Source organism: Oncorhynchus gorbuscha, linkage group LG21 (genome assembly GCF_021184085.1).
Source record: "Oncorhynchus gorbuscha isolate QuinsamMale2020 ecotype Even-year linkage group LG21, OgorEven_v1.0, whole genome shotgun sequence".
In the NCBI taxonomy this organism is placed as follows: domain Eukaryota; kingdom Metazoa; phylum Chordata; class Actinopteri; order Salmoniformes; family Salmonidae; genus Oncorhynchus; species Oncorhynchus gorbuscha.
Window position 1 is genome coordinate 51,402,428 of NC_060193.1, and position 23,037 is coordinate 51,425,464.

General features: G+C 43.8%; 1 protein-coding gene across 6 annotated transcripts in view; it reads left to right on the forward strand.

The window, feature by feature from the left end:
• The window catches only part of LOC124008634 (beta-1,3-galactosyltransferase 1-like), a 130,202-nt gene that overhangs the window by 94,847 nt on the left and 12,318 nt on the right, over positions 1–23,037 (forward strand). For 2 of the 6 annotated variants that reach the window (XR_006834123.1, XR_006834124.1), the window contains exons 3-4: positions 900–1,047; positions 1,491–1,505. The exons of 1 other annotated variant lie outside the window; for it this stretch is intronic. The gene's annotated coding sequence lies outside the window, so the exon portion shown is untranslated. Of the gene's footprint in view, positions 1–899; positions 1,048–1,490; positions 3,970–23,037 lie in introns of those variants that run through there. 3 more of the 6 variants (XR_006834125.1, XM_046320102.1, XR_006834126.1) reach the window with 2 other exon arrangements.

Genomic DNA, 23,037 nt, shown 5'->3' on the forward strand with positions numbered 1-23,037 from the left:
GCACACACACACACACACACACACACACACACACACACACACACACACACACACACACACACACACACACACACACACACACACACACACACACACACACACACACACACACACACACACACACACACACACACACACACACACACAGTATCCTACATCTGCCCACACACATACAGTACAAAGAGATGCCTGGAGAAATTGTCTTCTGATCTGCCATCTACCATAAATCACATTACTAACGCAGAGTCCCTCATCACTGACGAAACGCACCAAAGTTCAACAGTTCACTCAGAGTTCCTTCTCTGTATCCCTATATTGTTTGTACTGTACAACATGCCATGGTGGCGCTTTAGCCTGATTGAATTCACATCATAATTGGAACGTACTGTAGTTGTTGTCAAATGGGAGCTTGGAAAGGTACGACAAAGAGTTTATTTTGTAGACTTCAGGTAATTTATGGTATAAAGTGCTTCATGTATTATCTAGTGTCTACATCTCTCCAATTTACCCATCTCACCAATTTACCCACAACCACCTGGTGACACATCAATGGAGACTCTACAAGAAGATAAACTGTCATTTATACTCTTTCTATTGTGCACCATTTACTAATTACACTGATTAAAATCCTTGGATGGTGTATTCATTCCTATTTTCCTCAGAGCAGCCTACTGTGCCTCTGTCAGAATAGGAGTGTTGTAATGTCTATAGTGATCGTAAGCTATTCATTGAATTGAAGAGTAATTGCAGGGTAATAGTAATTGCCAATCAGAGACAGAGGTTCACAGATATTAAAGGATTGGTTTGGTAAGAGATAATGGCAGAGGAACTCCACTTAGCCTATGGGGGAGTTGGAGTCATCATCATTTTTCTTGCTTACTCCTATCCATTTCTTTCAGATCTGTGAACACCAAAGGGGTAGAAGAAGGGTCTAGGGGCTGAAGGAAACAAGCCAGAAGTCTGAAAGATTGAGGTCAAGGCTGTCCGTTGTTTTCCCTGCAGGACCAGTGAGAGATTACGTTTTGATGACAAGCTCTATACCTTAAGGTGAGATAGAAGACAAAAAATAAAATACCTCCCACTTTTTTTTCTTCAAAGATTTTGCACTGTAGAAAATGAAAAGCTCTCTGTTTGTTCATTTTCTTTTCATGGCCTGAAGACTACAATTTTAGAAAACATAATTCAGCCTTTTCTAAAGAAGTATCCTTGATGCAGCTTTGGATTGCACTGACTGTCAAACGTCAGCTTTGTTATAAAATTCGGTATTTACAGTGTAATTCATTGTTTTGATTGGTAAAAGTTCAATAGATTTGATGTGTGCTTAAATCTCACCTCTCTCTCTCTCTCTCACCTCTCTCTCTCTCTCTCTCTCTCTCTCTCTCTCTCTCTCTCTCTCTCTCTCTCTCTCTCTCTCTCTCTCTCTCTCTCTCTCTCTCTCTCTCTCTCTCTCTCTCTCTCTCTCTCTCTCTCTCTCTCTCTCTCTCACTCAGACAGGGGAAGCTAAGGTTTGCTTGCATGCACGGCGCACATCCTTTCTCTCTTTATCTCTATCTGAATCTATCTTTTTCTCTCTCCCACACTAATGCCCTTTGCTAAGGTTTACGCGTCATGGGTTCTGTCATGCATATGCTTTATTCTCTTAATTCGGTCTCTTAAATATTCACTTTGATGATGCTAATGTTTAGAAGCGAGTCGAACACCGGCGCTCCGGCACCGATCCGCTCCAAATACCTCTCTCTACACCCGCTGTTTCTCCCACTCTCTCACTGTCTGCTTTCTCTTTAATTGTCATCTATGTTCACGAAAAATACTTTCCGCGACCTCATACTGACGTGATGCTCGACTTCCCTTTACTTAAGTAGGACTTAGGGTTTACGTTGAATAAGAGATATTGGATATTCCTTGTTCTATTGTTTAGGCAACCGTGTTGGAGATTTACCTAGAGAGAGGTTTTAAATAGCACATTACATGTTTTAACACTGTTCAGGCTAGAGCCTGTAACTATGGTTGATTTTGCAATAACACTTGCAATATTTCTAATAAATGGTTGCTTAGTCATTTTAAAACGTTTTAAAAAATGGTGGTGTATAATTTAAGGCGTGCAAATATGATTTCTTTATACTCAGTCCAAATCGAGTGGGAGCACTGGAGGCCTCCATTATATGGTCATTATAGGCTGCTGTGTGGGTAGTGATTTAAGGAGATTTGTTTCTCCTGCAGTTTCCTAGGAAATTGCCCTCATTATAATGGTTCAATTCAGCTTGGATCCAGATCGATCTCACACTCTTTCCACAGTGAGGCAGGGGTCTTAGTAACGCATGTAGGTGTCAGTGTGTGAGTGACAACATTGCAGTGATTACTGCCAGGAGGCTGAGGGTGTCAACCAAGGGTTAACAAGGGGTTTATATACAGTTGAGGCATATAAAGTGTGTAAGCACAATAGTACACTGATTACTATTCAGTGGCTGAGAGTGTCAAACAAGGGTTAAGTTGGGGTGTATGCAGTAGAGACCTATAGAGTCCTGGTAACACCCCTCACTGACGGGCCATATGTCTGAAGGGAATCTTATGCTTTTATGGCTCACAGACTGAGACTGTTTGGCTAAAAGCAACTGTCGGTGTGTATCTGTGTCTTTATGCGTGCTGTGCTGGGCAGGGGGTGTCAGTCTTCAAATAACCACTTTGAGGCTCTTTAATGTTCAAACTACCCAACTATCTCAATCAATATTGCTCAGTGTGCCGTTGAATGTTGAAAAGAGGGCTTCGAAAGAGGGCTGCTCGGCAAGGCCAGTAGAACCAACAGAGAACCAATCAGAATTACCCACCCTGCAATGTCTGGAGTCATCACAGTTCTATTAGCAAGGAACGATGCTCTTTAACAGTGTGGTATTTGCTCTTCTTACAGTATGCCGTTGTCATGGTTTTGAACATCTTGGAAGAGTGGCTACTGTCCTCTACTGTCGTTATGGATAGAAAACATGACATTGAGTCACTAGGGTTAAAACCAGTTCCACACATTGGCATCGCTGGGGGAAAAAAAGTGTTTTGTTAATTAAAAGATGTGTTTGATGCGAACTTTTATTAAACTAGGATATTATCTTCGCTTGCATTATTGGTTTGGTTATTTTCCTCATCGACTGTCTCCACTGATTTGTTCTATGGCAATGAACATTTTTGTAATTTGTTTCTTTCTCTCTCTCTCTCTCTCTCTCTCTCTCTCTCTCTCTCTCTCTCTCTCTCTCTCTCTCTCTCTCTCTCTCTCTCTCTCTCTCTCTCTCTCTCTCCCTCTTATCTCTCACACACACACACACAAATATAATCTAGTTTGGAAAAGCGACAGAGAGTGTTTTGAGCTGTACGTTTTCAGAGTTATTAGAGAACAGTAGTGAATCCTTCCCTACCTGGGCCTCGAGCTCCAGGTACACAATCTCTCCAACACCATGCAGCCTCTGGATGAGAGACACACTGGGAGGTGTCCTTCACGTTACAGCCTCTGGATGAGACACACTGGGAGGTGTCCGTCACATTACAGCCTAGGAGGAGAGGACATACTGGGGGGAGTAAGGGGAGACAAGTGTATTTGTTTAGTGTTAAGATATAAGTAACAAAGTCAAATAATCACATCATAAAATAATCAAATAAAAGTACTAACAAAGTAACAAAAACAAGAGTTTTTGAACAAGATCATGGTGTCTGGTAACAAGTGGGTGTCTTGAAGTGTTCCGTTTGTAGTGTGTTGGCCTGCCGGCTGTTTTTTTCTCAAGGTATTAGTATCTGCTATCTAGCTTGATTTTCAGGGGGATTTTCAGGGGGAGCTTGTTGGGGACCAGTCTTTGAGGTATTCAAACTATATCACAAATGTACCTAAAAGTGTGTTCTCGTACTGATTTGAGTCAAACAGGATAGACACAAGAATATCAAACATCATGTTTGTCATGATATTTGATCATAGAGCTACATTTAGGGGCTCCCGAGTGGCGCAGTGGTCTAAGGCACTGCATCTCAGTCCCTGGTTTGAATCCAGGCTGTGTCCCATCCGGACGTGATTGGGAGTCCCCCATAGGGCGGTGCACAATTGACCCAGCGCCGTCCGTGTTTGGCCGGGATAGGCCGTCATTGTGTAAATAAGAATTTGTTCTTAACTGATTTGCCTGGTTAAATTTTTTTATTTTTATGTTTAGTATTCATCATAGACTATCAAAATAAACTCCCAGCAACTTTTATTTATTACATTTTTTTAGCCCACTTTCGTGGTATCCGAATATTTTTAGTAGCTACTATCTTGTCTCATCGCTACAACTCCCGTACGGGCTCAGGAGAGACGAAGGTTGAAAGTCATGCGTCCTCCGATACACAACCCAACCAAGCTGCACTGCTTCTTAACACAGCACCATCCAACCCAGAAGTTAGCCGCACCAATGTGAGGAAACACCGTGCAACCTTGGTTAGCGCGCACTGCGCCGGCCTGCCACAGGAGTCGCTGGTGTGCGATGAGACAAGGATTTCCCTACCGGCCGAACCCTCCCTAACCCGGACGACACTAGGCCAATTGTGCGTTGCCCCACGGACCTCTTGGTCGCGGCCGGTTGCAACAGAGCCTGGGTGCGAACCCAGAGTCTCTGGTGGCACAGCTGGCACTGCAGTACAGCGCCCTTAGCCACTGCACCACCCGGGAGGCCCCACTCCCAGCAACTTAATGCTGGGAGATTATACATGGAATGTGCTACTTCCTTTATTTTGATAGTTTATAGTTTATTCACCGTTAGACAGCACCTCCACACAAACACATTTTTCTGGGTGTGCGCCAGCTCATGTTTTTGAATCTACTAGTATTCATCATGGAACAATAGAAATAGGCGTGGTTACATTAGGATTTAACCAACTTCACATTATTCCATCTCTACTACAGTAACAGCAGCCCTCACAGTACAGATAATCCACATGCCACTGTGGATAGAGGAATGAAACCAAGCATTACAGTGTAAAGCTTGAAGAGTCAGCCTAATTGGCCCCTATTAGAGCCCATAATTACCACTCCCATCACTGGATAATGTGTTGTGTAGGCTGATTATACACAGATCCTTTCAAAATAGCCCAAACGCTAATAGCCCTAGAAACAAGACAAGTACTCTACTAGTCACGATCGTTCCTTTTTGTTTTGGTCGATCACGATATCACACCTCTATTTATTGTAGAGTAGGAACGTGGGGTTATGCAAATATTAAAATGAGCAGAGGAGTTCTAACTAACCTGGTGCCTTTTCTCTCTCCTTGGTTTGATATGTGTCATTTATCTGACAAAGAATGTTATTAATTGTATTTGCATCGTATAATTGGAAACCTTCCCTAATGCATTTAGAAGCAGAGCAGTCTCGTTAAGTAGCACTCTGAGAAGGGAGTCAGAGGAATATAATTAACATAAAGTAAACCTAAAAAGAACTCACTGTTCCAATATAGGAGATGCTGCTGTATCAATCACTACTGCAGACTGTTTTGTAATTGAGGGAGAGATTAGAAGAACCTCTTTGATTGGAAGGTGAAAAAAACAACCTAAGAATGAATGAGTAGGAAAGAGATGGAGAAACAGTAAGAGGAAGGAGAGAGATGGGAGGGATTCAGGTAAGGGGCATGGGAGGGATTCAGAGAGAGAGAGAGATGAGGAGAAACAGTAAGAGGAAGGAGAGAGATGGGAGGGATTCAGGTAAGGGGCAAGAGAGGGAGATGAGGAGAAACAGTAAGAGGAAGGAGAGAGATGGGAGGGATTCAGGTAAGGGGCAAGAGAGGGAGATGATGAGGAGAAACAGTAAGAGGAAGGAGAGAGATGGGAGGGATTCAGGTAAGGGGCAAGAGAGAGAGAGATGAGGAGAAACAGTAAGAGGAAGGAGAGAGATGGGAGGGATTCAGGTAAGGGGCAAGAGAGGGAGATGAGGAGAAACAGTAAGAGGAAGGAGAGAGATGGGAGGGATTCAGGTAAGGGGCAAGAGAGGGAGATGAGGAGAAACAGTAAGAGGAAGGAGAGAGAAGAGGAAGGAGAGAGATGGGAGAAACAGGAGGAAGGTAATGGGGGGCAGGTAAGAGAGAGAGGGAGATGAGGAGTAAGGGGCAAGAAACAGTAAGAGGAAGGAAGGAGAGAGATGGGAGGGATTCAGGTAAGGGGCAAGAGAGAGAGAGATGAGGAGAAACAGGAAGAGAAAGGAGAGAGATGGGAGGGATTCAGGTAAGGGGTGATAGAGCAAGATGAGACTGAAAGAAAAGATAGCAAGATGGGGAGCGAGAGACACAAGAAAGTGATGAGAAGGATGCCACACCACCTGTTGTTTTAATGACTTCCTACTTGCTACTTCCTACTTCCTGCTAAGGCATTTTTTGACAGCTTTCTGTCTCTAGTCTTCACACATCGGTTTCTCATCATTACAATAACTGGCCCTGAGGTCCCTTGGTCCACTCAACCTCCAGCAGGAGACCAGACTGGTCCAATTTAAACAAACACCACACACTGCTTTCCCTCTGAGACCTCAGAGAAGTGCTACCTCTTCCCTCACTCCCTCGACACGGGCAACACTCGACTCATTCTCCTCTCACACAGAGCAAACTCACACTGGCTCCTCTCTCTTGTTGCTATAGCTACCTGTCGGAGAACTAACGAACAATACAGACCTTGAGTTCCCCCCGTGCCCCACTCATCTGACAGCTCCACTGCCTGTCACTTTCAAAGACCAACTATATACATAAATATAAACGCAACACGTAAAGTGTTGGCCCTGTCTTTCATGAGCTGAAATAAGCTGAAGAAATGAGCTGAAAGATCCCAAAAATGTTCCATGCGCACAAAAAGCTTACCTCACTCAAATGTTGTGAACAAATTTGTTTACATCCCTGTTAGTGAGAGTGTCTCTTTTGCCAAGATAATGATATTTACACAGGTGCTGGGGACAATAAAAGGCAACTCTAACATGTGCAGTTTTGTCACACAACACAATGTGACAGATGTCTCAAGTTTTTGAGGGAGCTTATAATTGGAATGCTGACTGCAGGGATGTCCACCAGAGCTGTTGCCAGAGAATTGAATATTAATTTCTCTACCATAAGCCGCTTCCAATGTCGTTTTAGAGAATTTTCAGGACGTCCAACCAGCCTCACAAACACAGACCACGTGCATGGTGCCGCGTGGACGTGCGGTTTGCTGATGTCAACGTTGTGAGAATACAATTGCATTTTATCAATGGCAATTTGAACTCACAGAGATACCGTGACGAGATCCTGGGGCCCATTGTCATGCCATTCATCCGCCCCATCACCTCATGTTTCAGCATGATAATGCACAGCCCCATGTCGCAAGGATCTGTACACAATTTGTGGAAGCTGAAAATGTCCCAGTTCCTTCATGGCCTGCATTCTCACCAGACGTGTCACCCATTGAGCAAGTTTGGGATGCTCTGGATCGATGTGTACGACAGCGTGTTCCAGTTCCCGCCAATATCCAGCAACTTTGCACAACCATTGAAGAGGAGTGGGACAACATTACACAGGCCACAATCAACAGATGTGTCATGCTGCATGAGGCAAATGGTGGTCACACCAGATACTGACTGGGTTTCTGATCCACGACCCTCTCCATGACCCTACTTTTTTAAATCTGTGTTATCTGTGACTAACAGATGCATATCTGTATTGCCAGTCATGTGAAATCCATGGATTGGGGCCTATTGAACTTATTTCGATTGACTGATGTTTTTATATGAACGGAAACTTAGTAAAATCTTAGAAATTGTTGCATGTTGTGTTTATATTTTTATTCAGTATATAATATACTCCACCTCTTAACTTATATAATGTGCAGATGGATCAGTATTAGAAAGGTTCAAACAATCGGATTAACAGTGTCACTCCAGATACAGCTGATACATGTGCAGTGCCAGTCAAAAGTTTGGACACACCTACTCATTCAAGGTTGTTTTTTTCTTTTTTACTATTTTATACATTGTATAATAGTAGTGAAGACAACATAACTATAAAATAACACATATCATGTAGTAACCAAAAAAGTGTTAAACAAATCTGGAATGCTTTTCCAACAGTCTTGAAGGAGTTCCCACATATGCTCTGCATTTGTTGACTGCTTTTCCTTCACTCTACAGTCCAACTCATCCCAAACCATCTGAATTGGGTTGAGGTTGGGTGATTGTGGAGGCCAGGTCATCTGATGCAACACTCCATCACTCTACTTCTTGTTCAAATAGTCCTTACACAGCCTGGAGATGTGTTTTAGGTCATTGTCCTGTTGAAAAACCAATTATATTTCACTAAGCGCAAACCAGATGTCATGGTGTATCGCTGCACAATGCTGTGGTAGCCATGCTAGTTAATTGAGCCTTGAATTCTAAATAAATCACAGACAGTGTCACCAGCAAAGCACCCCACACAATTACACCTCCTCCTCCATGCTTCACGGTGGGAACCACACATGCGGAGATCATCCGACCAAAGGACAGATTTCCACCAGTCTAATGTCTGTTGCTCGTGTTTCTTGGCCCAAGCAAGTCTCTTCTTCTCATTGGTGTCCTTTAGTAGTGGTTTCTTTGCAGCAATTCGACCATGAAGGCCTGATTCCCGCAGTCTCCTCTGAACAGTTGATGTTGAGATGTGTCTGTTACTTGAACTCTGTGAAGCATTTGTTTGGGCTGCAATTTCTGAGGCTGGTAACTCTAATGAACTTATCCTCTGCAGCAGAGGTAACTCTGGGACTTCCTTTCCTGTGGTGGTCCTCATGAGAGCCAGTTTCATCATAGCGCTTGATGGTTTTTGCGACTGCACCTGAAGAAACTTTCAAAGTTCTTGACATTTTCTGTAATGACTGACTGACCTTCATGTCTTAAAGTAAGGATGGACTATTTCTCTTTGCTTATTTGAGCTGTTTTTGCCATAATAGGGCGATCTTCTGTATACCACCCCTACCTTGTCACAACACAACTGATTGGCTGAAACGTGTTAAGAAAGAAGCAAATGCCACAAAAGAACTTTTAACAAGGCACACCTGTTAATTTAAATTAATTCCAGGTGACTACCTCATGAAGCTGGTTGAGAGAATGCCAAGAGTGTTTGCAAAGCTGTCATCATGGCAAAGGGTGGATATTTTGAAGAATCTCACATACATCATATATTTTAAATCTGTTTAACACTTGTCTGGTTACTACATGATTCCAGATGAGTTATTCCATAGTATTGATGTCCACTGTTATTCTACAATAAAGAAAAACCCTTGAATGAGTAGGTGTGTCCAATCTTTTGACTGGTACTGTGTATGGAGGATAAACTCGAAGCAGAAACAAGACAAGAAGTGAACCCGAGCCGCGAATGCAAACCCCCTATCTCTCCATGATGGCTCCATCTTAGGACAGATTGCATGGCCCTTCACTTCAGGCAGTAAAAGCTGACGGGGGCCTCATAAAGTAGAACAGCCTCCCTCTGCAATCTCAACATTAATCACGCCAGCCAGCTAGATATGACGGCTCGTCTCAGTCCTCCTCCCTCCTTCCTCCTCCTTCCTCCTCCTCTTAAGTCAGACAGCTGCCCACCAGTCAGTCTCTTTAAGGTTCCACTGAGTGCTCTTTGAAGAGTTCCTACAATATCTGCTTGCTGGCTGCTGTCTTGGTGTCTTCCAAAGGGTGTCTCTCCCTAACGCCTCCTTCTATCGATCCGTCACGGCGGAAAGCCAGTCCCCTTCCTTCAGTCTCCAATGAATTAATGTCCCCTTCCACCGTGACAACCAGTCACACTCAGTGAAGCTGGTGCTGTATCAATGGCTGTCAACTGTGTTAAGGGAGCCCACGAACACACACACACACACACACACACACACACACACACACACACACACACACACACACACACACACACACACACACACACACACACACACACACACACACACACACAAGAAGACGTATGGAGTGTACTCATTAAAAACAATGGTCAGGGATTTGAGACGGAGCTCTCAGTAGAAGTGTGTTGCGGATCCCCCTCGTTCAGCAGAGGGAACCAGTCCAGAAGATAGTAAAATATTCATTCAGAGCTGTGCCAATTATTCTACCCAACGTGCCGTGCCAATCTGTGCTTGTTGACGTGTTTGTATCAGCATATATTTAAGTCCACTTTAAATCCAAGGCTGCTTAAGCTGGTGCATATGGCGTTATCATGTGATACCCATAGAGGATGTACAATAGTGATATTATTGAGCTGATTATTTTGTATTTTTTGACTTGATTCACCCTGCTAATGCTGTAGATTATACATAGTTTCCTATCAACTAAACCTGAAATATGTACATCCTGATTTGTTCCTGTCAGTCGTTGATATAACCAGTCCTGACGCTCTCCTAATCACCGATGGACATCACTTTCATGATACCATTTAGATCCCACACTGTGGTTCCAGTGTTGCCTAATATTCCCCAGTCTCTCTGTCTATTGGGCTAAATCAGAGGACAAGTCTGCCCAAACCCAAGAGGAAGTTGGCTTTTCTTTTGAACAGACATCGTTCTGAGTCCGACTGATCATGCGGGAGCATTCAGATCACGTCACAGTGTCAGAACTCTCCTATTGAGAACATTCCCTCGCCTCACCCAGCTTGTTGCCATAGTAACATGGCCATTTGGAGTCAAAAAGGGTGTTTCGATGCACACCCTTCCATTACCAAACACACATACCGCACACACACACACATTACTCACTCACACACTATATCTTTCTCATCCAACATTGTCTCACAATCGCACACGCTCACGCACTCCCCATAACGCTGTCTTGGCTTGAAGCATGTTGTAGTCAAACAGAGACCGTGTTAAAGGTTAAGGCCTGTTCTTTGAACAGTTTTCAAGGACACATACGGATCTGTTTGCCTGTGGGCAGAGGGGCAGCCTAATGTTTTCTCGTGTGTGTGTGTGTGTGTGTGTGTGTGTGTGTGTGTGTGTGTGTGTGTGTGTGTGTGTGTGTGTGTGTGTGTGTGTGTGTGTGTGTGTGTGTGTGTGTGTGTGTGTGTGTGTGTGTGTGTGTGTGTGTGTGTGTGTGTGTGTGTGTGTGTGTGTGTGCGTGCCTCCTCTCCCCTGCAGCTTATCCCTAAGTCATTGTTTTAAAAGTAAATGTGTTCCCAGTTGGTAAAATAAGGGTAAAATACAATAGATCAAATAAAGTATGCTTCATTCATTGTATCGCTCAAAAAGACAGATATCATTTGTAACGCCCTTCTCCACCTTCAACCCATGCCCTCCATCTAATCCTCCCACCTCTAACCTGTGGACATCCTCTGGTGTCCCCCGCCACCACCCCCTTTCCCCGCTTTCACCACCACCACTCCTCTCAAGCCACTTCCTGAAGGATCAGGCTTGAGTGGATCTGACAAGTTTAATCATTTATTTATGGTCTCCTGCTCTGCAGAGGTTGGAAATAAGTAGGTAGATGAGGCTGCGACAGCTCCTTACCAGCGGAGCACCGTGCCGGGTAGTTAGATGTCGCAGCGACAGCTCCTTACCAGCAGAGCACCGTGCCGGGTAGTTAGATGTAGCAGCGACAGCTCCTTACCAGCAGAGCACCGTGCCGGGTAGTTAGATGTAGCAGTGACAGCTCCTTACCAGCAGAGCACCGTGCCGGGTAGTTAGATGTCGCAGCGACAGCTCCTTACCAGCAGAGCACCATTGCAGGTAGTTAGATGTAGCAGCGACAGCTCGTTACCAGCAGAGCACCATGCCGGGTAGTTAGATGTAGCAGCGACAGCTCCTTACCAGCAGAGCACCATGCTGGGTAGTTAGTAGCCTGGAGCTGCCACAGGTTACTGTCAGGTTAGGTCCAGAGAGGGTCACTGGAAATACTTTACCCTGCTCATGGCTCTGAAAGTATTGAACTCAGGTTGACATATCACTGTGACGAGTGTGTGTGTGTTGATTATATGCACAAATACAGTATGTGTGTGTGTGTGTGTGTGTGTGTGTGTGTGTGTGTGTGTGTGTGTGTGTGTGTGTGTGTGTGTGTGTGTGTGTGTGTGTGTGTGTGTGTGTGTGTGTGTGTGTGTGTGTGTGTGTGTGTGTGTGTGTGTGTGTGTGTGTGTGTGTGTGTGTGTGTGTGTGTGTGTGTGTGTGTGTGTGTGTGTTGATTATATGCACAAATAGAGTATATAATTGATTATACCCATGACTTTATACGGTATGTGTGCATGTGTTGCTGTCGTAACAGAGCGTCTATCTTCACACAGAGCATCTATCTTATGCAGCTTTTCAGCACCCTCTCTGGGAGTAGTGCAGTGAGAAAAGAGATGCTGGCACAGCATGTCCTGTCCCTGTGCCTGGCTGTCCCTGTGCCTGGCTGTGTCAGCAGCAGCAGGGTCTGGCACGGAGAGGAGGACAGGACAGGGTAATTGCCGTAAGCCTGCTCAGCGCCTCAACACCGCCCAGACACCGCTACAGCTCCCCTCCCAGGTTCATCAGAGCGACTAACAGGACCCCTGTCAGCCTCCAGCACCGACATGGAGCAAGGGAGAGAGAGAGTGTGTGTGCGTGTGTGCTTGTGTGTGGGTGTAAAGCGAAAGATGAGAGATGGAGCAGTGGTGAGAAAATAGCGTGTGTGTGTGTGTGTGTGTGTGTGTGTGTGTGTGTGTGTGTGTGTGTGTGTGTGTGTGTGTGTGTGTGTGTGTGTGTGTGTGTGTGTGTGTGTGTGTGTGTGTGTGTGTGTGTGTGTGTGTGTGTGTGTGTGTGTGTGTGTGTGTGTGTGTGTGTGTGTGTGTGTGTGTGTGTAAGAGAGTGTGTGTGTAAGAGAGTGTGAGACAGAGCAAGCCTATTGTACAGAGCTGTGATGTTATCAGGACAGGTATGGTGTTTCAGCTGTGCAGTATAATGGGATGTGTTCAGGGTGCTCGCAGCTTGCCTGCCTCTACCCACGAGCACTGAGATGGTGCCTGTGATAATTCCTAGTACATTCTCACTGTGAAAGGACGATTTGACATGAAAATAAAATGTCATTCATTCATTTATTGGTGGAGCTCTTTGTGTGATGCTGTGTATGGACTGCACAGCACAGGGGGTTGGTAATGGCACCGGAGGGGGTATTTTCTGGACATGTGTTTTGGTTGCTGCTAGTTCTCCATCACCCAGGCCTCCAGATGTTTATCTATGCAAAATGCTCTTCGAACAATCAGAATATGTGTTTGTCAGAGTAGGGCTGGGTGGGGATGAGGGTTGTGTGTGTGTGTGTGTGTGTGTGTGTGTGTGTGTGTGTGTGTGTGTGTGTGTGTGTGTGTGTGTGTGTGTGTGTGTGTGTGTGTGTGTGTGTGTGTGTGTGTGTGTGTGTGTGTGTGTGTGTGTGTGTGTGTGTGTGTGTGTGTGTGTGCCCACACTAATTGATGACTGCGGGGGTTCAGTAGTCCGTCCGGTGAACATATGGGCTAGTTAAAACACACTGCCTAAACTAGTCCACATGCATCTCTCTCTCCTGAGAGCCAGGTGGAGGAGAGGCCGATGAGACATGGGGATAAGAGAGCTCATAAGGGAGATGAGAGAGGTGTGTGTGTGTGTGTGTGTGTGTGTGTGTGTGTGTGTGTGTGTGTGTGTGTGTGTGTGTGTGTGTGTGTGTGTGTGTGTGTGTGTGTGTGTGTGTGTGTGTGTGTGTGTGTGTGTGTGTGTGTGTGTGTGTGTGTGTGTGTGTGTGTGTGTGTGTGTGTGTGTAGACACTACAGTTAAGAGGCATTATATTTATATATTGTAATATATTTAGCTTTAGTGCAATTATTTCCTGAGATGTTTTGCCTGTACTAGTAAGTATTTTTCATTTTGTCAGGAGTGGCTCTTGAGATCAAATGATTTGTTTTGAATTATAAGCACAGATTTTCACTTTATTTTAAAGGATAAAATAATGTTTCCAAATTGGCCCCGCTGGTGCAATACAGCAGTTCTTGTTTGTCCTGTTCTATTGTTCATAGAAATGAATAAAATAACAATCGGCACACTGAGTTGGACTCTGTCTCTCCCTAACTAACTCTCCCTAACTAACTCTCCCTAACTAACTCTCCCTAACTAACTCTCCCTAACTAACTCTCCCTAACTAACTCTCCCTAACTAACTCCAACTTTTATAGGTCAATGCCAGAAAAGTGATTGTCTTTTTGAAGTCTGAACGTTTCAGTCACAGGCGGCCGGTTGCACCTTAATTGGGGAGGACGGGCTCATAGTAATGACTGGAACCGAATGAATGAAACGGTATCAAACCCATCAAACACGTTGTTTCCATGTGTTCGGTACCATTCCATTCACTCCATTCCAGCCATTATTATGAGCCGTCCTCCCCTCACCAGCCTCCTGTGGTTTCAGTGTTCCCCATTCTCATTTGTCCATGGCTTATTTCACCTCAACTAGCTTACATCCAACATACCATACCAGATAATGAGAGTTCAAACTTCCAGAATATACAGTATAGCTAAGCTGAGAGAGAAGGTTTTGAAGGTCTCTGTTACCTACATGTTTAGCTGGAGGCTTTTACTCTATTGATGTAATAAAACATCCTGTACTTCCTTCACAGTGTATCGGCAGGTTTTAAAGACCCCCTTATATTTTCTTTGATTTCACATGCACAGCTGGTCTACCCACTCATGTTTATACTAAACTATGAATTCTAGGCCTGCTTTTCGATCTACTTCATTCGTCTGGACCCAGTATTTTCATCCCATCGCGTCTCTGGAGCGCTACAGCAAGTCTCGGATATTAGATGATAAGAATGTCACCCGGTCGGACGGTAAAATATATCACCGGCATGAATCAAGTTGTCATTTCCAATTTATGACAGAGCACAGGTCCTGGTGCCATGGACAGACTACTAATGCTGTCCGCTCTCTTGTTCTCTCTCTGTCTCTCTCTCTCTCTCCCTCCATCCCTCCTTAAACAGTAACAGTGTCTCTCTGACTCCGACATACAAAACCCTCTTCAGACTTTCAAATGTATTTGTAATTTAGCGAATGCTTATCCAAAGCGACTCACAGTTAAAATATGTAGTGTAGTCACAAGGTGGTACTGAAGGAAGAGTCTGTGCCAATGATGCCAGCATATGTTTGTCTGTAACAGATTTGATAAGGAGACCAGAGATATTTATGGTTGCCCCTACAGAAACAGTGTCTGCGCAGAACATACATTCATTCTCTAAGAGCCTCTTCCAAGCAGCTCTGCATAATTCTCTATTCCAAGAAGTGGAGTGTGTGGCCTTAAGTTAATTATTTCTTACCAACAATCATTCAATTATATCTGCTAACAGGAGAATACACAAAGGCTAGAACCATACTGGGAATCTTTATCAATGCCATTTTAATTAACACTAATCAAAGTGAGAGCGTGCTTATTAATTCAGCCTCCATCAGGACCTTCACGCATCATTTAATAGCAGGAAAGCAGAATGACATCTTCACAGTTTTCACAGCAACATCCAATTGGTGGATGAGAGAAGCTTGGAAGAATGTCAAACATAATGGGTTGATTTCTGATTTACTCTCCTCTTCCTGATGCTTTTTGTCCAATTATGAACCAAGTATTTGTAAGGACAGATGCTGGGAGACGAGAAGAAAGCACAGGGAATGAATATTTAACGTGTGATGGGAGCCTGCCGAGCCAACCAAGGCAAGAAAACCTCTCGAGCCAGCTAAGGCATGGAAGCCTGACGAGCCCGCTGAGGCATCCCCGGTTCCTTCGGCAGCGGCACCAGGAACCGACATCACCAACAAAAAACTAAAAACTCCCTGATGCTTCCAATATTGTGGTGTCAGCATTCTGTAAGGACAGACACTGGGAGACGAGAAGCAAGTACATGGAGTGAATATTTAGTAATTAACTGACATGAAACAAAAAACAAGGACAGCGTCTGGACAGGGAGAATACACCAACATTAATGCTGACACGGGGATGAAAGTGAGGAATAGTCAGATAAAGGGAAGGCAATCAATAAGTAATGGTGTCCAGGTGAGTCCATTGAAGCGCTGATGCGCGTAATTATGGGGACAAGTGTGCGTAATGATGGGCTGCCTGGCGCCCTCAAGCTCCAGTGAGGGGGAGTGGGAGCAGGCATGACAGCATTGGGGCATACTAACAAATCAGGGCCCCAAAGTACAGTGAGGGAAAAAAGTATTTGATCCCCTGCTGATTTTGTACATTTGCCCACTGACAAAGAAATGATCAGTCTATAATTTTAATGGTAGGTTTATTTGAACAGTGAGAGACAGAATAACAACAGCAAAGATCCAGAAAAATGCAAGTCAGAAATGTTATAAATTGATTTTCATCTTAATGAGGGAAATAAGTATTTGACCCCCTCTCAATCAGAAAGATTTCTGGCTCCCATGTGTCTTTTATACAGGTAACGAGCTGAGATTACGAGCACACTCTTAAAGGGAGTGCTCCTATTCTCAGCTTGTTACCTGTATAAAAGACACCTGTCCACAGAAGTAATCAATCAATCAGATTCCAAACTCCCACCATGGCCAAGATTAAAGAGCTCTCCAAGGATGTCAGGGACAGGATTGTAGACACACTGAGCACCCCAATTACATCCCCCTTACTCCAGCTGCTCCCTATGTGTAGATGCCCATCACAGGAGGTTGGTGGCACTATAATTGGGGAGGACGGGCTCGTGATGGCAGAAGCGGAATCAGTGGAACGGTATCAAACACATGGTTTCTACGTGTCTGATGCCATTCAATTCGCTCCGTTCTAGACATTATTATGATCCGTCCTCCCCTCAGCAGCCTCCACTGCTGCCCATGTAATTACTGTAGGGTCAGGCCCAGATCCTTAAGGTGGCTGTTGATAGGCTGCCTTGATTGCCATGTCACTCTATTGCTGCCTATGGGGGCCCACAGTGCTGCATTCCCAAGCAGCCTCTGTCTGACTGACTCCACAGCTTGCATTTCAAAGAGATTGAAAAGTGGGTCTCATGAGATTTCCCATAGTTGCAGCAGAAGCTTTCCGAGACATACCTCATTGACAGCAATACTTCATGTCTAACAATATATCTGGAACGGCATACTCTATATTCTATTTGGATGTAGGGGGATTTCCATTTAAGTCTTAAATTTGCCTTTCGTACTCCTTGATTTGATTGAATGATATTACAGTTCTATATTACAGTTCTATGTTACAGTTCTTTCCCTGCTTTCAGATATAGTTACACCTGATAATCACAGGGCGATAGGAGGTTCTTTCATGAAGAGATGGTAGGCATCAGATCTGTAGGGGGTAGTTATGTATTTTTCTCCCTTTCTGCCTTTTATCTCGAGACAGATCCTTAAATTAGACAGGGCAGTGTGAGATGTCTACCTTTGGTATGGCATTTGATGGATGTGCCCATAGATGTGATGTATGATTTAATATAAAGCAGCATGTTCCTCTCATCTTATGGGCTGAAGTCCATCTCTGAAGCACTCCGTTTTCTCAGTCTACTCAACAATAGCCTCTACCACTTGTTTTTGAATTGTGCGTCCCTAATCACACCCTTCTAGCCAAGGACATTTTCCGCTTAAATAACGACGTCAGTTAACAACTTCAGTTAATTAGGTGTGAGGACAAAATGAGAGGCCCTCAGAAATGAGTAGCCATCAGGCTGGTCTAATGTTGTGCATCAGAGTCAGTATATTATACTCTCTCTGGGAGGAAAATACCTTTAACTGGCTCCAGCCTTCATCAACACAGAGTGGTTGGGTATTATCACACGCACACGCACACACAAATGAACAACACAAAAATGCACACACTAAGGAGAGGAGTGTTAGGCGTCAGGCCAAACCAGTAGATCAATGAGAGGGTGATCAACGAGAGGGGGATGTTTGTGGGGATTTAGAGCTGAATGGTCTAATCCAGCCAGATGCATTTTCTCCCCAACTCTCCAGCCCCCACCCAGTCCAGTGTGAAGACAGTACTTCCTTTTAATTACCCAGAGTGCATTGTTGTCTGCCAGTTGTCAGTCAGGGGCGGTGACAGGGCTGCGGTGTGGTGGGACGACAGTGGCTCTCTTTCTTCATTCCCTTCTCTCTCTCTCTCTCTCTCTCTCTCTCTCTCTCTCTCTCTCTCTCTCTTTCTCCCACTCTCTCTTTCTCACTCTCTCTCTCTCTCTCTTTACACAAGGCTTTACTGTCTGCTTCCTGCTGTTATGACAACCAATACAATAGCTCACATCAGTCAAAGACTGCTATCGCTTGATGTTAATAGGCTTCTATTGTCATTTACATCAAATACTTAATTTGTGAATTAAGCTCTACAACGCTTCATTGAGTGAAGGGAAAAAGTTGAACCTTTTTGGGTTAGGGGGGAGAATTTTCACTTTTGGATGAATAGCGTGCCCAGAGTGAACTGCCTCCTACTCTGTCCCAGATGCTAATATATGCGTATTATTATTAGTATTGGATAGAAAACACTCTGCAGTTTCTAAAACTGTTTGAATGATGTCTATAACAGAACTAATATGGCAGGCGAAAACTGAGAAAAATCCAACCAGGAAGTGGGACGAGGTTTGTAGTTTGTAGTTGAGGTTTGTAGTTTTTCAAAGCTTGGCCTACCGAATACACATTGAGATATGGATAAAGTTGCACTTCCTACAGCTTCCATTAGATGTCAACCGTCTTTGCGCCATAAGGAAAGTTTTGGAACAAATCAAAAAGTTTTTAAAAAATCTGAAATTTATGGTGTTGTTTCTAACTTTGTTGACTCCAAAATGGCGGTCAGATGCATTTAAAAAAAGTTTTTAAAAAATCTGAAACAGCGGTTGCATTAAGGAGAAGTCTATCTTTCATTCTGTGAATAACACTTGTATCTTTTATCAATGTTTATTATGAGTATTTCTGCAAAATCACTGGATGTTTTGGAATCAAAACATTACTGCACGTAAGGCGCCAGTGTAAACTGAGATCTTTGGATATAAATATGCACATTATCGAACAAAACATACATGTATTGTGTAACAAGATGTCCTATGAGTGTCATCTGATGAAGATCATCAAAGGTTAATGATTCATTTTATCTATATTTCTGCTTTTTGTGACTCCTATCATTGCCTGGGAAAATTGTGTTTTTTTTTCAACTTGGCTATGACCTAACATCATCATATGTTGTGCTTTCGCTGTAAAGCATTTTTTAAATTGGACACGATGGGTAGATTAACAAGATGTTTATCTTTCATTTGCTTTATTGGACTTGTTGATGTGTGAAAGTTACATATTTCTAAAAAATATTTTTGAATTTCACGCGCTACCTTTTCAGCGGAATGTTGACGAGGGGTTCCCGCTAGAAAGATTAACATAAGTTTTATTGAGTGTCAGGAAAAAAAATCATTTTTGGTGATTCTTTAATTGAATGTTGAGAAAAGTTAAACAGAGATTTGTTGAAAGCCTGTCTTTTCCGTTTCCGTTATGGCAATCCCAGGATCAGGGAGTAAACATATATATGATACTGAAATGATATCCTGTTGATATCCCGTTAATTCAAATAGCGTTTGCAGGTCAAGGTGTTCTCTCTAAAATAATAACCTAATTCAACATGAGGGGGGAATGAATAATTTTTTTATTTTTTATTATTTCACATTTATTTAACCAGGTAAGCTAGTTGATAACAAGTTCTCATTTACAACTGCAACCTGGACAAGATAAAGAAACAACAACACGGAGTTACACATGGAATAAACAAGTGTACAGTCAATAACACAATAGAAAAAAAATAAAGTCTATATACAGTGTGTGCAAATGGCATTAGGAGGTAAGGCAATAAATAGGCCATAGTAGCAAAGTAATTACAATTTAGCAGATTAACACTGGAGTGATAGATGAACAGATGATGGTGTGTAAGTAGTGATACTGGTGTGCAAAAGAGTGGCAAAGTAAATAAAAACCATATGGGGATGAGGTAGGTAGATTGGGTGGGCTATTTACAGATGGACTATGTACAGCTGCAGCGATCGGTTAGCTGCTCAGATAGCTGATGTTTAAAGTTAGTGAGGGAAATGTAAGTCTCCAGCTTCTACGATTTTTGCAATTCATTCCAGTCACTGGCAGCAGAGAACTGGAAGGAAAGGCAGCCAAACGAGGTGTTGGCTTTGGGGATGACCAGTGAGATATACCTACTGGAGCGCGTGCTAGGGGTGGGTGTTGTTATCGTGACCAGTGAGCTGAGATAAGGTGGAGCTTTACCTAGCATAGACTTATAGATGACCTGGAGCCAGCGGGTCTGGCGACGAATATGTAGCGAGGGCCAGCCGACTAGAGCATACAGGTCGCAGTGGTGGGTGGTATAAGGCGCTTTGGAAACAAAACGGATGGCACTGTGAGACTACATCCAATTTGCTGAGTAGAGTTTTGGAAGCTATTTTGTAGACGACATTGCCAAAGTCGTGGATCGGTAGGATAGTATGTTTTACTAGGGTAAGTTTGGCTGCGTGAGTGAAGGAGGCTTTGTTGTGAAATAGAAAGCCGATTCTAGATTTGATTTTGGATTGGAGATGTTGGATATGAGTCTGGAAGGAGAGTTTACATTCTAGCCAGACACCTAGGTATTTTTAGTTGTCCACGTATTCTAGGTCAGAACCGTCCAGAGTAGTGATGCAAGTCGGGCGAGCGGGTGCGGGCAGCGAACGGTTAAAAAGCATGCATTTTGTTTTGCTAGCGTTTAAGAGCAGATGGAGGCTACGGAAGGAGTGTTGTATGGCATTGAAGCTCGTTTGGAGGTTAGTTAACACAGTGTCCAAAGAAGGGCCAGATGTATACAGAATGGTGTTGTCTGCGTAGTGTTGGATCAGGGAATCACCAGAAGCAAGAGCGACATTGTTGATATATACAGAGAAAAGAGTCGGCCCCAGAATTGAACCCTGTGGTACCCCCATAAAGACTGTCAGAGGTCCGGACAGTAGGCCCTCCGATTTGACACACTGAACTCTGTCTGCGAAGTAGTTGGTGAACCAGGCGAGGCTGTGATTTGAGAAGCTTAGGCTATTTAGTCTGCCGATAAGAATGCGGTGATTGGCAGAGTCGAAAGCTTTGGCCAGGTCGATGAAGACTGCTGCACAGTACTGTCTTTTTTTGACGTCGGTTATGATATCGTTTAGTACCTTGAGCGTGGCTGAGGTGCACCCCTGACCAGCTCGGAAAACGGATTGCACAGAGGAGAAGGTATGATGGGATTTGAAATAGTCAGTGATCTGTTGATTAACTTGGCTTTCAAAGACTTTATAAAGGCAGGGCAGGATGGATATAGGTCTATAACAGTTTGGGTCTAGAGTGTCACCCCCTTTGAAGAGGGGGATGACCGCGGCAGCTTTCCAATCTTTAGGGATCTCGGACAAAACGAAAGAGAGGTTGAACAAACTGGTAATAGGGGTTGCAACAGTGGCGGCGGATAATTTTAGAAAGAGAGGGTCCAGATTGTCTAGCCCAGCTGATTTGTATGGGTCCAGGTTTTGCAGCTCTTTCAGGACATCTGTGATCTGGATTTGGGTGAAGGAGAAGCTGGAGAGGCTCGGGCAAGTAGCTGCGGGGGGTGCGGAGCTGTTGGCCGGGGTTGGGGTAGCCAGGAGGAAAGCATGGCCAGCCATAGAGAAATTATTATTGAAATGTTCGATTATCATGGATATATCGGTGGTGACCGTGTTGCCTACACTCAGTGCAGTGGGCGGTTGGAAGGAGGTGTTCTTGTTCTCCATGGACTTTACAGTGTCCCAAAACTTTTTGGAGTTCGAGCTAAAGGATGCAAATTTCTATTTGGAAAAGCTAGCCTTTGCTTTCCTGACTGACTGTGTGTATTGGTTCCTGACTTCCCTGAATAGTTGCATATCGCGGGAACTATTCGATGCTATTGCAGTCCGCCACAGGATGTTTTTGTGCTTTTCAAGGGCAGTCAAATCTGGAGTGAACCAAGGGCTATATCTGTTCTTAGTTCTACATTTTTTGAAAGGGGCATGCTTATTTAAGATGGTTAGGAAATAGTAAGTCCATCTGTCATGGAAAGAGCTGAGGTTTCTAGTACTACTTTCCCTGTACCATTTAACAGAATCAGCTGACACTGTGATCTCTAGCACAAATAATCAGTCTAAGAGAGAATAATTAAAGGAATTGTACAGTACAATCCCAAGGAAATGACTGATGTAAAGCAAGCAAAATGTCTCTCTCTATTGCTCTCTCGCTCAGAGACTGAAATAATAGAGTGAACGGGATGAAGGAGGGCAGATGATTTAGTAGCGGAGCTAGACTAAGAGAGATAGGGGAATAGAGAGATAGATGAGAGGAAGCAGCCAGAGTTGTCCATAGAGATTGAATGGTTTATAGTGGGTGGCGTAAAAAAGCTGCCAGTAAGGCAGTGTGTTTTCGGTGGGTGTCTAAGACCCAGCAGAGCATGGGGAGAGGGATCAACAGTATCACTGAGAAAAAGGAGTGCGAGGGTGAGTGATAGAAAGAGAAGAATGATGGAGAATGAGGGGAGAGAAAGGGATGCAGGAGAAATTATGGCGAACAATGTGGAAAGAGAGAGGGAGAGAGTGATAAACAGAGATGGAGGAGGAATGATTGAGAAGAGGGGAGAGAGGTAGGGATACATGATGAGATGGATTGAACTCCCAGTGAAAAGTGATGGGAGGACGGAAAATGTGAGGACAAAGAATAGATCATTCTGCCACTGAAAGAGATGGGATAAAGAATATGAATAGATGTAATAGTGTCCACTCTCAAAGTGTGACAGATAAGGCAGGACCACAACTCCAGAACTGTGATGTCAAGCTAATCCAAAGAAATCATGAGAGCATCTCACCATTTTGAGCATTTCACTCAAAATGACATTTGTGGGATATCCACAGGACTTTCCTTTGATTACGCAACACAGCATTCAACTATGCCAAAACTATGTTCATCTCCAAAATACATGGACTTCAGCCCTCTGAACCTCTGAACATTTTATTTGTCAGAAAGATAATCCTTTGGATACAGTAATATAAATGTTCACCTATGTTGATGCACAGATGTCATATTGCATTATCAAAAGGATTATCTTT